The 14,474-nt window shown below is 43.1% G+C and overlaps 1 protein-coding gene and 1 non-coding gene across 6 annotated transcripts in view; one reads left to right on the top strand and one right to left on the bottom strand.

Moving 5' to 3' along the window:
- TNC (tenascin C) overlaps positions 1 to 14,474 on the bottom strand; it is a 94,686-nt gene that overhangs the window by 69,092 nt on the left and 11,120 nt on the right. The gene's annotated exons all lie outside the window — the stretch shown is intronic.
- Positions 1,387 to 1,458, top strand: TRNAA-UGC. The gene has a single exon. It is a non-coding gene; the product is annotated as a tRNA-Ala (tRNA).

Raw genomic sequence — 14,474 nt, 5'->3', positions numbered from 1 at the left:
GTGTGTTTGTGTGCTAAGGAAAAGTGATAAGGTAAATCACCCATTAATAGGGGCAGGGGATGAAATTCAATTCAGTTCACATTTCAAGGCAAACCTACTTCATTCACACTTTCCAAAACAAAATGCAATCCGAAACACAGCAATCCTTCAAAATTCACACACCTCTGAATTTTGCAATGCATTTCTCCTGGTCATGTGATGCACACAACACTGCCTATGCAAGGGTAAACTGTGCATAGAAATGCATATATCTGTGGAAATAGAATGCAAATAAATGCATTATGTTGGAAGAAATGGCCTTGCAAAAATTTGTTTAGTAGGCAAAAACTACATACAGAAATATACATATTAGGAAAAATTTACACTAAAGTGCTGATGAATGTTCATGAGGACTTTAAAAAGAAGTGCAAACTGATGTGGAGCACTGAATGAGAAATGGAGGTCAACTAGCATGGAAAGCATTTCCCACCCTCAGGGGCAGAGTGAGGTGGCATGGGGGCAGTCCGCCCCGGGTACCGCCCTGGGAGGGTGACACTCACTGGCCCGCCCCTCGCCTCTGTGCCAAAAAAGCCCTTTCCAAAGGGGGAGGAAAGCAGCTACTGGCAGAGCAACTGGTTTCCTCCCCCCCATTTTAAAGGGCTTTTTCGGCGCTGGGCTCTGCAGCCGAGCGCAGAAAAAGCCCTTAAAAAGGGAGGGAACCAGCCGTCAACAAACAAGCGGCTGCTTTCCTTCCGTAGCGCTCATGCGTCATGACGCACACCGCTGCCCCCGGGGAGTGCCTTCGGGTTCAGCGCCCCATATGCCGCGGAGGCTTCCTCCGCCCCTGCCCACCCTTACCCACTGGTAAGCTTGCCTCTTATCAGCAAAGCCATTGCTATTATCTTCCACCCTTTTCCAGGGCCATTGCTATTATCTTCCACCCTTTTCCAGGGCCTGTCCATAAAGGGCCTCGGGTACATCCAGTTTATACAAAGGCCATAGATTGGAAACAGCAGGTCACCATGACACAATTAGCAGCGACAATCAGACTGAAGAGGGGGAACATTAACTCTGTTCTAAAAATGGAAACGGAGCTTCGGAAGTAGGCCACACAAAATGACTCCCTGGAAAGCAAAAGACCTGCTTCCCCGCCTCCCTACCAGCTTCTCTTTGGAAATTCTCACTCACTCACTCAGCCTCTGCAAGCTCATTACAGGCAGTGTCGTACCCTTAGATTAGAACCTGCTGGAAATTCAGCTACCCCACCTAGGGTGCCCATGTGCCCTAATTTGCTCAGGAAGGTCCTCTATTTGGGAAGGAAGCCTGTTTGAAGGAATCCTCCATTTGAATGACTGTCTAGTCTAAGTTTGGATTGCAGATAAACAACACTAAGAAGGGAGAGCAGCATGAGGCATACCTCAGTGGTGGAAGATCTGCTTTGCATGCAGAAGGTCCCAGGTTCAATTCCTGGTGTCTCCAGGTAGGGAGGGGAGAGAATTCTGCCTGAAACCCTGAAAAGCCACTGGCACTGACTAGATGGACCAATGGCAAATGGCTAATCACCAGCGACACTAACTGAAGCTAGATGGGCCAAAGATCTGACTCAGTAAAAAGTAGCTTCCTATGGTCCACGGAAGCTGCCCACCAACACTAAGCACCTGGTTAGCAGACCGAGAAAGCACACAGACCACCTAATTAATGTCTACCCCACTAGAGTAAGATGCATTTGATTTCTGCTTAAAGTATAGGAATTACTTCTAGATTCGCATAAATCAGCATACACTAACTGTCAGGAAGTTTTTTCAACTGTTTCGTCAGAATCTCATTTCTTGTAACTTGAAGCCATAGCCTCAATTTCTAGCCTCCAGAGGAGGAGTAAACAAGCATGCTCCCTATTCCATGTGACAGCTCTTTAGATATTTGAAGATGGCTATCATATCTCCTCTCAGTCTCCTCTTTCCCAGGCTATGCATACCCAACTCCTTCAAGCGCTCCTCATAAGGCTTAGTTTCCAGACCCTTGATCATCTTGGTTGCCCTCCTCTGCACACATTCCAGCTTGTCAACAGCACCTGGAGATGGACACATTTGTCCCTATTGAAATTTATTTTGTTCGCTTGTGCCCAGTTCTCCAATCTGTTAAGGTCATTTTGAATTCTGATTCTGTCTTCTGCGGCATTAGCTACTGATCACCTGAGAATTTGATAAGCTTCCCCTCAATTCCTTCATCCAAATCATTTATAAAGACGTTGAACAACAATGGGGACAGAACCCTGAGGCACCCCACTTGTCACTTTTTTCCAGGATGATGAGTAACCATTAATGAGTACTCTTTGTGTCTGGTCAGTCAACCAGCTACAAACCCACCTAACAGTTACCTCGTTCAACCCACATTTTACCAGCCTCCTCGCAAGAATATAATGGGGAACTTTGTTAAAAGCCTTACTGAAATCAATATACACTATGTCCACAGCATTTCCCTGATCCATTAAGTTTGTAATTCCATTAAAAAAAGAAATCAGATTGGTCTGGCCTGACTTATTTTTTTGAGAAATGCATGTTGGGTCTTAGTAATCACAGCATCCTTTTCTAAATGCTCACAGACTGACTGTTGAATTATCTGTTATAGGACCTTCCCTAGTATCAATGTCAAGCTCCAGGTCAGTACAGTGGTGCCCCGCTATACGAATGCCTCGCTAGACGAAAAACTCACTAGACGAACGGCATTCTATACGAATGCCTCGCAAGACGAAAAAGTCAATGGGGCTGCCTTGCAAGATGGGGGGGGATTTTTGGCGCGAAAACCTCCGCGCTGCATTGCCGCTTCGCTAGATGAAAAATTCGCTCTACGAAGACACTCGTAGAACGAATTATTTTCGTCTAGCGGGGCACCACTGTAGTTACCTGGGTCTTCCTCTCCCCCCCACCCCTTTTGAAGATGGGGACAACACTTGCCTGTCTCCAGTCTGTAGGGGCCTCACATGTTCACCAAGAATTCTCAAAGATCATAGACAAAGGCTCTGAGATTATATCCACAAGCTCCTTTAGTACCCTTGAATGCAACTCATCAGGCCCTAGAGATTTGAATTCATTTAAAGTAGCTGGGCGTTCCCTTACTACCTGTTTTCCTATATTGGGCTGCAGCTCCCTCCTTACATTAGTTACTCTGTTATTACTAGGCTGGGCATCACTTTGCTTTTGGGTGAAGACAGAGGCAAAGTAGGTGTTGAGTAGTTCTGTCTTCTCTCTGTCACCCAGTAGCATTTTTTCTGTCTTCCCCATGCAGAGGACCTACCACTTGCTTGTTCTTCTTCTTACTTCAGACATAGCTGAACAAACCTATTATTATTATTATTATTATTATTATTATTATTATTATTATTATTAACTTCCCTTGCAAGCCTGAACTCATTCTGAGCTTTAGCCAGCCTGACTTCCCCACCTGCAACTTTTGACTACTCTCTACCTCCTTTGTGTCCTCTTCTTCGGTGATGTGTAAGTGACCAAATCCCAATTTGCAATTTCCCTTCAATAAAATCAATTGCTTACATTTCATTAGGCTGCCAGGCTCCCCTAAGCAGGGATGTTGCCTTGGAGGAGTCCAATACCTGCTTACTCCTCCAAGGCAGAGGTGTGTAACCCCAGGGTCTGGAGCAGAATGTGACATGTCCACCAGGCCACAACCTCACAGATGCTGCTTCCCACCTTCCTCCAGTGTTTCTGCCTATCTGGAATATGCCCTTGAAGTGTGGCAATGCCTCTTGATTGCCTGAATGGAGGGGCCAGAGCTGTGTATGTAAACACATGTGGTTTTCTGTTTGTATAGAACTCTCTGACTTCTGCGTAGTTGAAATGCTGCCTTCTGTAGAAAGGTCCTGATTGTGGAGACAATCTTGATTCCACGCACCCACTCTGATGCTGTTGCTGGGAGCATTCCACAATTCCAGGGGGCGGATCTGCTCAGTGGTCACATCACAGTCATTCCCATTTTACAGAAACCACTTTAAAAGGTAACTGCAGATTTCGCTTCATAACTTTCTTTCCAGCTAAAACAATGAAAACTCAAGAGTCTGGGGCACCTGCCCAGAGCAACAATAAAAGCTGTGTGTGTGTGTGTGTGTGTGTGTGTGATGATGCCTGGCTGACAACCCCCACCTTGGCAGAACTAATAATAGCCAGTGTGGTACAGTGTTTAGTGTCAGACTACAACCTGGGGGATCAGGGTTCAAAATCCCTGCTCAGCCATAACACTCACTGGATGACCCTGGGCCATTCATGCACTCTCAGCCTAAACGACTGCTCAGGGTTTTTTATGAGGGTCAGATGGGGAGGAGGAAAAGTAGGTATGCCACCTTGAGGTCCTTAGAGGAAAGGTGGGATATACTTCTAATAAAATAAAATAAATAAAATAAAATAGCACAAACTCAGAACAGTACTTTGCCTCCGCCGAAACACACGCTGGAGTTTTCAGATCAGTTTTCCTCACACCCCAACTACATGTGCAGCCAGTTTCCCCACCACCCTGTTTCCAACCACCCCTCCTTTTAGAAAAGACATATGTGGAACTGGCAAAGATCTGCAACTTTTAAAAAAAAACCAAAAAAAAAAACACCATGCCTTTGGAAAGTTCATTTGCCAAGTTACACATGGTCGGGAGCTCATTTTTTGTCAATGACTTCACTTTGAATTATGCCAAGCCCTTTACAGCTTTCATACATATAGGCCTTGTAATTCTTTTTTTATTTTATTTTTAAAATTTGCTTTGCTTTTATTTCCAAATCACATCAACTGTCTGTGCTGACATTTAAGCTAATTCTTCTCTCTCTCTCTCTCTCTCTCTCTCTCTCTCTCTCTCTGTGTGTGTGTGTGTGTGTGACCCTTTGTACTCCCCCACCACCCAAAATAAATTGCAGCAACTAATGTGAAGTTTAAACATAAGGCTGATATTTAAGTTTCAGAGTCCTAGGGACTTCTTTTTTGAAACACACACAGATCACAGATTCTACAGCATACCCTCCAATATTTCAAGGTGGGCAAATTGGGACACACACACACACACAGACACACAGACACAGACACAGACACACAGACACACACACACACACACACACACACACACACCATCCTGCCACTTACTCACCTGCTCACTGATGCCTGATGCCCACCCACTTGCCCCCACTATTCACCCACATTCACTTCCACATTCACTTCACCTTACCTTTGCTCACTCACACATGCGCATGCCTGTCAGCTGGCTGGCTGCTGCCATGCGCCTCTGCCTGCCACCACACACACACGGAGGGCCACAGTGATGTACTTCTGGAAGTGGCACCAGCTTCCATAAGTACATTGCTATGGCCCTCCTTGTGTGTGTATGACGGTGGTCAATGGCAGCCAGTCAGTGAAGGCGCAGAACCAAAAAACAAACAAAAAACACTGAACCATAAGAAATTCCAGGACATCCTGGGTTGGAATCAGAAACGAGGGTGCCTTTTGTAATTCCAGGATGTCCGGGTTAAAATGGGGTAGTTATTCGGTATGCTACAGGCCTTTCTAATATGGTGTTCTAGTTATTAATCTAATATGGTGTTCTAGCTATTATGGTGCTGGAGGAGACTCTTGAGAGTCCCAAGGACTACAAAAAGATCAAACTTATCCATCCTTAAAGAAATCAGCCCTGAATGCTCACTGGAAGGGCAGATCCTGAAGTTGAGGCTCCAATACTTTGGCCACCTCATGAGAAGAGAAGACTCCCTGGAAAAGACCCTGATGTTGGGAAAGATGGAGGGCACAAGGAGAAGGGGACGACAGAGGATGAGATGGTTGGACGGTGTTCTCGAAGCGACTGGCATGAGTTTGGCCAAACTGCGGGAGGCAGTGGAGGATAAGGGTGCCTGGCGTGCTCTGGTCCATGGGGTCACGAAGAGTCGGACACAACTGAATGACTGAACAACAACAACAAAAGCTATTAATCCACTTACTGAATAGCTGTTCCACTGGATGAAGCCAATCTGGGTTTTTTTAATATAGAAAAGTTTGACCCCGCCGAGCCTGGTCCATTAAGGCAAAGAGGCTGTTGCCCCACCAACCACATTCTGTCCAGAGCCAGACTCTTCTTATCTTCTTTCTTACTTACAACCAGCCCAGGACATAGCCCTGGCTGAGAGCCTCCTCCTCCTCCTCCTTAGTCTCATGCTGCCCCTGTAGAACTCAGCAGGGAGGAGGATTATTGGAGAAAAACTAGAATGAATTCAACTCTCTGTGTCATCAGCTCTAGATTCACCTACGTCTGGGCTCCACACCTTCCAACCCAAGTGTCCCAGTGGCACAGCCGGATTTAGGGCAGCAGTGATTCCGCCACACTGGGAGTTGAGCCTAGGGGGTGCCGCAGGGATTTACAACTATGATGTAGTGAATTGACCAGAAAAGGGGTGGATAGGCCACCAAATTTTGGCCTCACACAAGGCACCACTGAAATTTGAAAAACCAAACTCCACCCCTGCCAGTGGGCACCATTAACTTCCTCTTACTGCCCAGTACGATGGAACCGATTTCTGTGTCTGAATTAATCAGTGATATCAGTCTTTACTGGCAATGACAACAAGCAGTACAGATGTGCCTGCAGGCCTAAAAGGGCCAGCGCCCCCTGCTGAAAGAAGCTGCCACATGATGTGCTGAATCTCCACTTTCTCGTTCTCCTTCCCAGAGAAGATAATTTTTTGATTTCACCACATCTGACAGAACTAGGCCAAGCAGCTGTGGGGATGTGTGGAGGAGATTAACACAAGCCTTCTAGGAACCATTTATGTGGTCTCGTGCATGGTGAAAAGGGATTTTTTTCAACTTCCCACACATGTAAGTACGCTAGTACAGAAATGTTCTTAGCAAGCAATGGATGGAACACTCGCTGAGCAACCCAGGAATTATTTAGGAGGAGGAGGAGGCAGGAAATTAATCAGAAGAAAAACTTATCTACTCACCATCCTCATAAAAGAGAGTGGAGGTACATTTAGGCCACGTTGTACATTTAAAGCAGTATTAATGCCATTTTGAATAGTCCGGGCTTCCCCAAAGAATTCGGGGGAACCATCGTTTGTAAAGAGAGCTAAGAGTTCTTAGGAGACCTCTATTTACCTCAAAGAGCCACAGCTCCCAGAGTTCCCTAGGAAAGAGGGATTGCCAATTATTATTATTTTTACTGATTTTCAATTAGTTTAAACAAATTACTACCAAATTAATTCAAATTTAAAAGCTGACTCCCCCCCCCCACAAGATGTTCCTTCTTTTCCCCTCCCTGCATTGCTGCTCCAAGTACATTAGCTTTTCCAACTTTCATTTCAATATTCATTCATCCTTCTCCCTGCACATCCCTAGGAAAGAGGAATTGATTGTTAAACCACTCTGAAAATTGTAGCTCCTTAAAGGGACTAAGGGTCTTCTAACACCCTTAACAAACTGCAGTTCCTAGTTTTCTTTAGGGGAATCTATGTTTAATGCTGCTTTAAATGTGTGGTGTGGTCTTATGTCTGTCATTAAAGGCCCTGGTGACCTCTCTGGGTAGGAGTGCCTTTTACCAGCTTTGTCTGGTCATATGAAGATAACTTGGCTGCTGCAGCCCAGGTAAGCTTGAGGCTGGATTACTGCAAAGCACTTTAATTGGAACTTCCTTTGGGCCTGATCCAGAAGTTCCAGCTATTGCAGAATGCAGTGGCTATACTGCTGAAGGGAGCAGATGACTAGCAGCCTGTGACACATTTGCAGAAGCATCTGCACTGGCTGCCCACATGCTACCAGGCCAAGTTCAAGCCTTTTATGTTGATAAAAGAATACCTTAAGGACTGTCTGAGTCCTTATAGTGCAGCTTAATCATATGGAGGAGCACTGCTACTTGTCCCCTGTGTTATAGATGCCTGAGGGTCTCAACTGGAAGTTAGACATTTAGTGTCCCATGCTATGGAATATTCTTCCAGTAGAGAGTTGAAAGGCATCCTCACTTTTGAATTTCAGACATTTCTTGAAGACCGTTTTATGCTGAGAAGGGAACAGAATGTGACAGTCTATCTATCTATCTATCTATCTATCTATCTATCTATCCACACACACACACACAGCTAGATTTGTCTGATCATGACAATGGGTCTTAACAATAGTTTGGGACTATAAATGGTCAAACAGTGAAATGAGTTAGCAAAAGGGGAAGGAACATTTCAGAGACTGTAGAAGTAATGTTCCTATTCTTACTCAGCACCATTGAGATTTTTGTTTTGTTTTGTTTTGTTTTTTGAGTAGTGACTTCAGTTTGAGAATTGACAAGTTGGAAAGGATTCAGAGAAGCACTCCAGGGAACTAAATGGCAAACTTCTGTAGAGAGATTGAAGGCACACTGTGTATGTTGTTTAGCTAAGAGAAAAAGGATTTACAGAAAGGAGAAGCTGACAGTTTCTATTTAAAAGGATGTCAGAAGCAGGGAGGGAGAGGAGAGGAGGGAAACTGACCATCCTGTTTTCCATAGCCAAGACAAGGAACAATGGTTTGAATCTGGCAACCTTCCCCAATTTTGTTGAATTTGGTGATAATTATAAAAGGCTTCTCATTCAGATTTCTCCCCTGATTTTTGGAGTTCTGAAAATGTCCTGAGCCTTGTTCACATGAGAATGAATGTGTGCGGAACAAGACTTCCGGTTAGGTGCCGGTCAATGGCGGACGGGAGTCCGACGGCTCCGTCCTCCGCCAGGCTTTAGGGACTTCTGTGCCTGCGCCACGGGTCCCTTAAAGCCACGGGAAGAGCGTCCCGTGGACCTGAGCTTCGTGGGTCCCAGACGTGCCGTCTCCGTTCCCGATTGACCCTCGTAAGGGGGAAAATCGGGCGAGCGGAGCGCCGGCACGGGACTGAAGAAGCGTCTGCCTGCGGAGGATCAAAGCAGCGATCCCGCCAGACTCGAGCACCCGGCACTTCCTGCATAGAAATCTCCAAAGAAACTCTGTAAGTTAAAGAATTGGATTATTTTTACAAGTTTTAAGAGCACTGCTTACAGAGGAACTGCAAAAGGAAGCCTGTTCCCTTTAAACTGTTTGCGCGAGCTTGGTAGCGCTAAAAGATCAAAGCCGCGACTAACGGAAAAGTTTTGCGAACTTTTTAAAAGTTGATTAAAAGTTGTTTAAAGGATGTTTAAAGACTTAAAAACAGTTGATATGGCAAAAGAAGACGCCCCTCACCCTCTGGATTAGGATTCCGGGTCAGTAGCGGGCTGTGATATATTGTTGCCATTTTTTTTCCTTTGTTGGTGTTTCAGTAACTGTTTACCAGTGGAGACATTCTGACTTCTTTGTAACCAGATACAAGTTATTTTGTGGACTGTGGTGGTAACACTGCAAGTTAGGAACTGTGACTGACTTGGGCTACATGAAAATGGGCCCTTCTTGGCTTTAAGGAACTTATATTTTGGAAAATTAAAACTCTTTGCCTAAAAGTTGGACTTTCGGGACTGGTGTGGGCTCCTGGCTCAGCAGCCTCTTTGTTCTCAGGATTGAGCTGCTGGCCACCTGGTGTTTACTTTTGGGACTGTTGGCCTTCTGCTGTGAATGTCTGAGATTGTTACTACAGAAACTGGAGTGACCTTGAGATTACAGTTACAGAGCCCACAAGGAATGGAACTTAGATCAAAAGGAACTGGCTCTGAAAAAAGAAAAGGCTCTGTTTCCCTAACTCTACAGGAACAAATGGAGAAATTAGTTGTTAGTGTTGCAGAAATTGCAGCAGGACTGAAAAGCGTGACTGACGGGTTGAAGCAAACACAAGATCAAGTTTCATCAGGAAATACAGCAGTGAATTCAGCAATAGAAAAATTACAAGCTGATATAAAAGCTGACATTAAAAATTCTACGCAGACCCTAGAAAAATCCATTGGACAAATTGAGGAGAACGTAAGGAAGAACAGAGAAGAGATTAATAGGATTGGGCAAGAGGTGACCACCTTGAAAAAGGACTCAGAGGAAATTAAAGTGGTCAAGGAAAAAATAAGAAAGGTAGAGGAAAAATTGGACAATTTAGATTTGGAACAGATAGAGAGTATTGGATCACGACAGAGGTCTGTTGAAGAGTCCCTCGCGTTTCTGCAACTACATCAAAGAGAGGGCAACATCCGCCTAAGAAATCTTCCAGAACTGGAAGGGGAAGACCTAAAAGACTACATAGTGAAGTTATTCTCAGGATTTTGGGAGATAGAAGAAATCAACGTCTCAGCACGCATAGTGAAGGCCTTCAGATTTGGTCCAAGAGGCTCCAGAGGAAAGAAAAGCAGTAAAACAGTCAGTGACTGTTTGATTGTGCTACACGATCGACACGACAGAGACTACTTTCTGGACTTGCATTATAGAAACAACCTGGTGGTTGAGCAGAATAAAGTAATTTTTTATAAGGACATCCCCAGATTTTTCCTTGACAAAAGAGTTCCCTACAACGATTTGGCAACTGAGCTTAGAAAAAGGAAAATCCCCTTCAGTTGGGAATTTCCAGAAGGCCTGGCATTTACGTTTGAAGGAAAAAAGATAAGAATACGGTCCCTGGCGGAGAAGCAGAAGTTTTTGGACAAGCACCTGGAACAATTTAAAGGCACACCACTCGACCCAGCACAATTCTACAGGTTTCCAGAGGTATTTCCACCACCGCCGGGACCACCACCAAGCCTACCCAGCCCAGGCAAGGATCCAGAGGAAGACAAGATAGGAGAAGCAACTGGAGGAGAAGACTAGAGAAAGGAAAATGGCGCTCAAGTTAATGACATGGAATGTCCGGGGATTGAATCAGAGACCAAAGAGACGCAGAGTGTTTTATAGCATAGAAAAGAAGAATTTGGATATAATATGCTTACAGGAAACCCACATAGCCCGACGTCATAGAAGATTACTACAGAACAAAAAATTAGGCCAAGAGTTTATATCATCGGATAAGGCCAAGAAGAGAGGAGTAGTGATATACGCAAAGGAGAAATATAGCCCAAGACAGCTTTTCAAAGATGAAGAAGGGAGATACATCGCAATTGAAATTAACATACAAGGCGAAAAATTCTTGATTCTGGGACTTTATGCACCAAATGATGGAAAGTCAATTTTTTATAAGAAAATACATGATCTGCTGTTGGACTATTTGGATTACAAATTAGTTTGCCTTGGAGACTTTAATGGTGCAGTTTCCACACTAATGGATAGATCTCAAAGAACCAAATTAACGAATGATGGGAAACTCCCAAAGACTTTTTTCGAAATGGTGGATAATTTGAATTTGGTGGACTCTTGGAGATTAAAAAATCCCACAGATACAGAGGCAACATACTTCAGCGAACCTCAGCAGTCATGGTCGAGGATAGATTATATTTGGATATCGAATGAATTGGCTCCAAAAATACAAAAGGCAGAAATTGGCCCTAAAACTCTTTCAGACCATAACCCTGTACAGTTAAATTTAAAAATGATTTCCAAGGACTCTTTTAGATGGAGAATGGATGACGCTTTGATGAGAGACACCAAGCTAGTGGAAAGAGCGGCGAAAAAGATGAAAGAATATTTTCAGATAAATTGGAGCTCCGAAGTGGAGAAAAGAATTGCTTGGGATGCAAGTAAAGCTGTAATGAGAGGATTTCTCATTAGCGAAAAAGCAAAAAAGAAGAGACAACAAAATGCAGAGATGGAGAGATTGTTGAAATCAATCAAAGAAAAGGAAAAAGAATTAAGAGGACATCCCAGATGTGTCAAAATCCAAAAAGAAATTAAATACTTGCAATCCCAATATGCCAACATAATGAATCAGGACATTGAATGGAAAGTGAAAATGATGAAGCAAAGAACATTTGAATCGGCTAATAAATGTGGAAAATTACTAGCTTGGCAATTGAAGAAAAGACAAAAGGCAAATGTCATCAATACCTTGGTAGTAAACGGAAAAAACGTGGAGAAACCTGAGGAAATCAGATGGTGTTTTCAAAGATTTTATAAGCAACTGTACAAGGAGGAGAAGATAGATGAAGCAGAAATTGACCGATTTCTGGAAAAGAATGGATTGCAAAAGGTCCCAGAGGAAAAACTAGTTACTCTCAACCACCCAATAACGACACAGGAGATAGAAGATGCGATAAATAACATGCAATTGGGGAAGGCTCCAGGACCGGACGGTTTAACAGCAAAATATTATAAGACATTGAAAGACTGGCTATCGCAGCCACTAAGAGAAGTATGCAACAAGATACTAGAAGGAGATAGGGCACCAGAGACGTGGAAGGAAGCCTTTATCACACTGATTCCAAAACCAGATACTGATAAGACTCAAATGAAAAACTATCGCCCAATATCCCTTTTGAATGTGGATTACAAAATTTTTGCAAATATATTGGCTACAAGATTGAAAAGAGTGTTGAAAGATTATATACATAGAGACCAAGCAGGTTTCTTGCCAGGAAGACAAATTAGTAATAACACGAGAATCATTGTGGACATTTTAGAAAAACTGGAGAGAAACATAAATACAGATGCGGCACTATTGTTTGTTGATGCAGAGAAAGCATTTGATAAAGTCTCTTGGACATTTATGAAAAAGAATTTGGAAAGGATGGGAGTTGGTCAAAAATTTCTGAATGGCATTAATGCCATCTATACAGAGCAAAGAGCTAAAGTAATAGTAAACAGTGTGATATCGGAGGAGTTTGAAGTTGAAAAGGGAACAAGACAAGGGTGCCCTATCTCCCCTTTACTTTTCATTACGGTCCTGGAAGTCCTCCTAAATATGATACGAAAGGACAAACAGATAAAAGGAATTCGTGTGGGAGAGAAGGAATACAAACTACGCGCCTTCGCAGACGATTTGATGTTATCCCTGCAAGAACCGGAAAGCAGTGTCCCCAGAGCTTTGGGAATAATCGAACAATTTGGACTTGTAGCTGGTTTCAAGTTAAACAAGCAGAAAACCAAAGTTTTAGGAAAAAATATGAGTGCAGAACAAATTCAAAGAATACAGGAAGGCACTGGCCTCAATTTTGTTAAAACAGTAAAATATCTAGGTATCAACCTCACAACCAAGAATTTGAACCTGTATAAGGACAACTACGAAAAACTGTGGATGGAAATAAAGAAAGACATGGAAATATGGACAAGATTGAAACTGTCGTTAATGGGAAGAATTGCCGTGATAAAAATGAATGTCCTACCAAGGATGCTGTTTTTATTCCAAGCCATACCAATTTTGGACAAACTGGATTGTTTTAAGAAATGGCAAAAGGACTTATCAAAGTTCATATGGCAGGGCAAAAAGCCAAGAATTAAGTTTAAGATTTTAACAGACTCTAAAGAGAGAGGAGGCTTTGCCCTGCCGGACTTAAGACTCTACTTCGAAGCAGCGGCCTTTTGCTGGTTAAAGGACTGGTTCAAACTAGAAAATGTTGATGTATTGGACTTGGAAGGGTATGATAATATGTTCGGTTGGCATGCATACCTTTGGTATGACAAGGCTAAGATCCACAGAACTTTTAAGTCTCATATAGTTAGAAAATCCTTATACCAGGTTTGGTCTAGATACAAAGACTTGTTAGAGAGAAAGACCCCTAGATGGATCTCTCCAGTGGAGGCCAAGGCCTACAAGAGACCGAACATGTCTGCAAATTGGTTAAGATATATGGACATATTGCAGCAGGAAGGGGACTCTTTTAAGCTAAAAAGCTACGATCAAGTGAAAAGTCAGGTCCCCGACTGGCTGCATTATCATCAGGTATATGAAACATTCAAAATGGACAAAAAAGTTGGTTTTCAAGTAGAAAAATCAAAACTGGAAACAGAACTGATAGAATCGAACTTTAAAAACCTTTCCAAAATGTATAATCTTTTGCTAGAGTGGCATACGAAAGATGAACTGGTTAAATCGTCAATGATAAATTGGGCGAAAGATATAGGACACAATATTATGATGGATGACTGGGAGGGATTGTGGCAAAAAGGTATTAAATTTACTGCTTGTCATAGTTTAAGAGAAAACATAATGAAAATGGTTTATAGATGGTATTTGACACCAGTTAAGATAGCCAGGATGAATACCAAAATGTCAGATGTATGTTGGAAATGTAAACATGCGAAAGGTACCTTTTTTCATATGTGGTGGTTGTGCCCAGCGGTAAATGCCTTCTGGGATAAGATTTATAACGAACTCAAGAAGGTAATGAAGGTTACCTTTTGTAAGAAACCAGAGGCATTTCTCCTGAGCATAACCAATGAAGAGATACCCAGTCAGGATAGAGTGTTTTTTATGTATGCCACAACAGCAGCTAGAATCTTATTGGCAAGAACATGGAAAGGCGAAGAAATACCAACGGTGGAAGAATGGCAGATGAAGATGATGGAATATATGGAACTCGCAGAGCTGACCGCCAGAATCCGGGACCAGAGGGAGGAGAAGGTGTCAAGGGATTGGAAGAAATTTAAGGATTATTTAGTCAAAACAGTAAAATTGAATATCTG

Source organism: Lacerta agilis, chromosome Z (assembly GCF_009819535.1).
Source record: "Lacerta agilis isolate rLacAgi1 chromosome Z, rLacAgi1.pri, whole genome shotgun sequence".
NCBI classification, from domain to species: Eukaryota; Metazoa; Chordata; class Lepidosauria; order Squamata; family Lacertidae; genus Lacerta; species Lacerta agilis.
The sequence above is the reverse complement of the archived record's forward strand: the minus strand, read 5'-3'. Positions and strand labels throughout refer to the sequence as shown.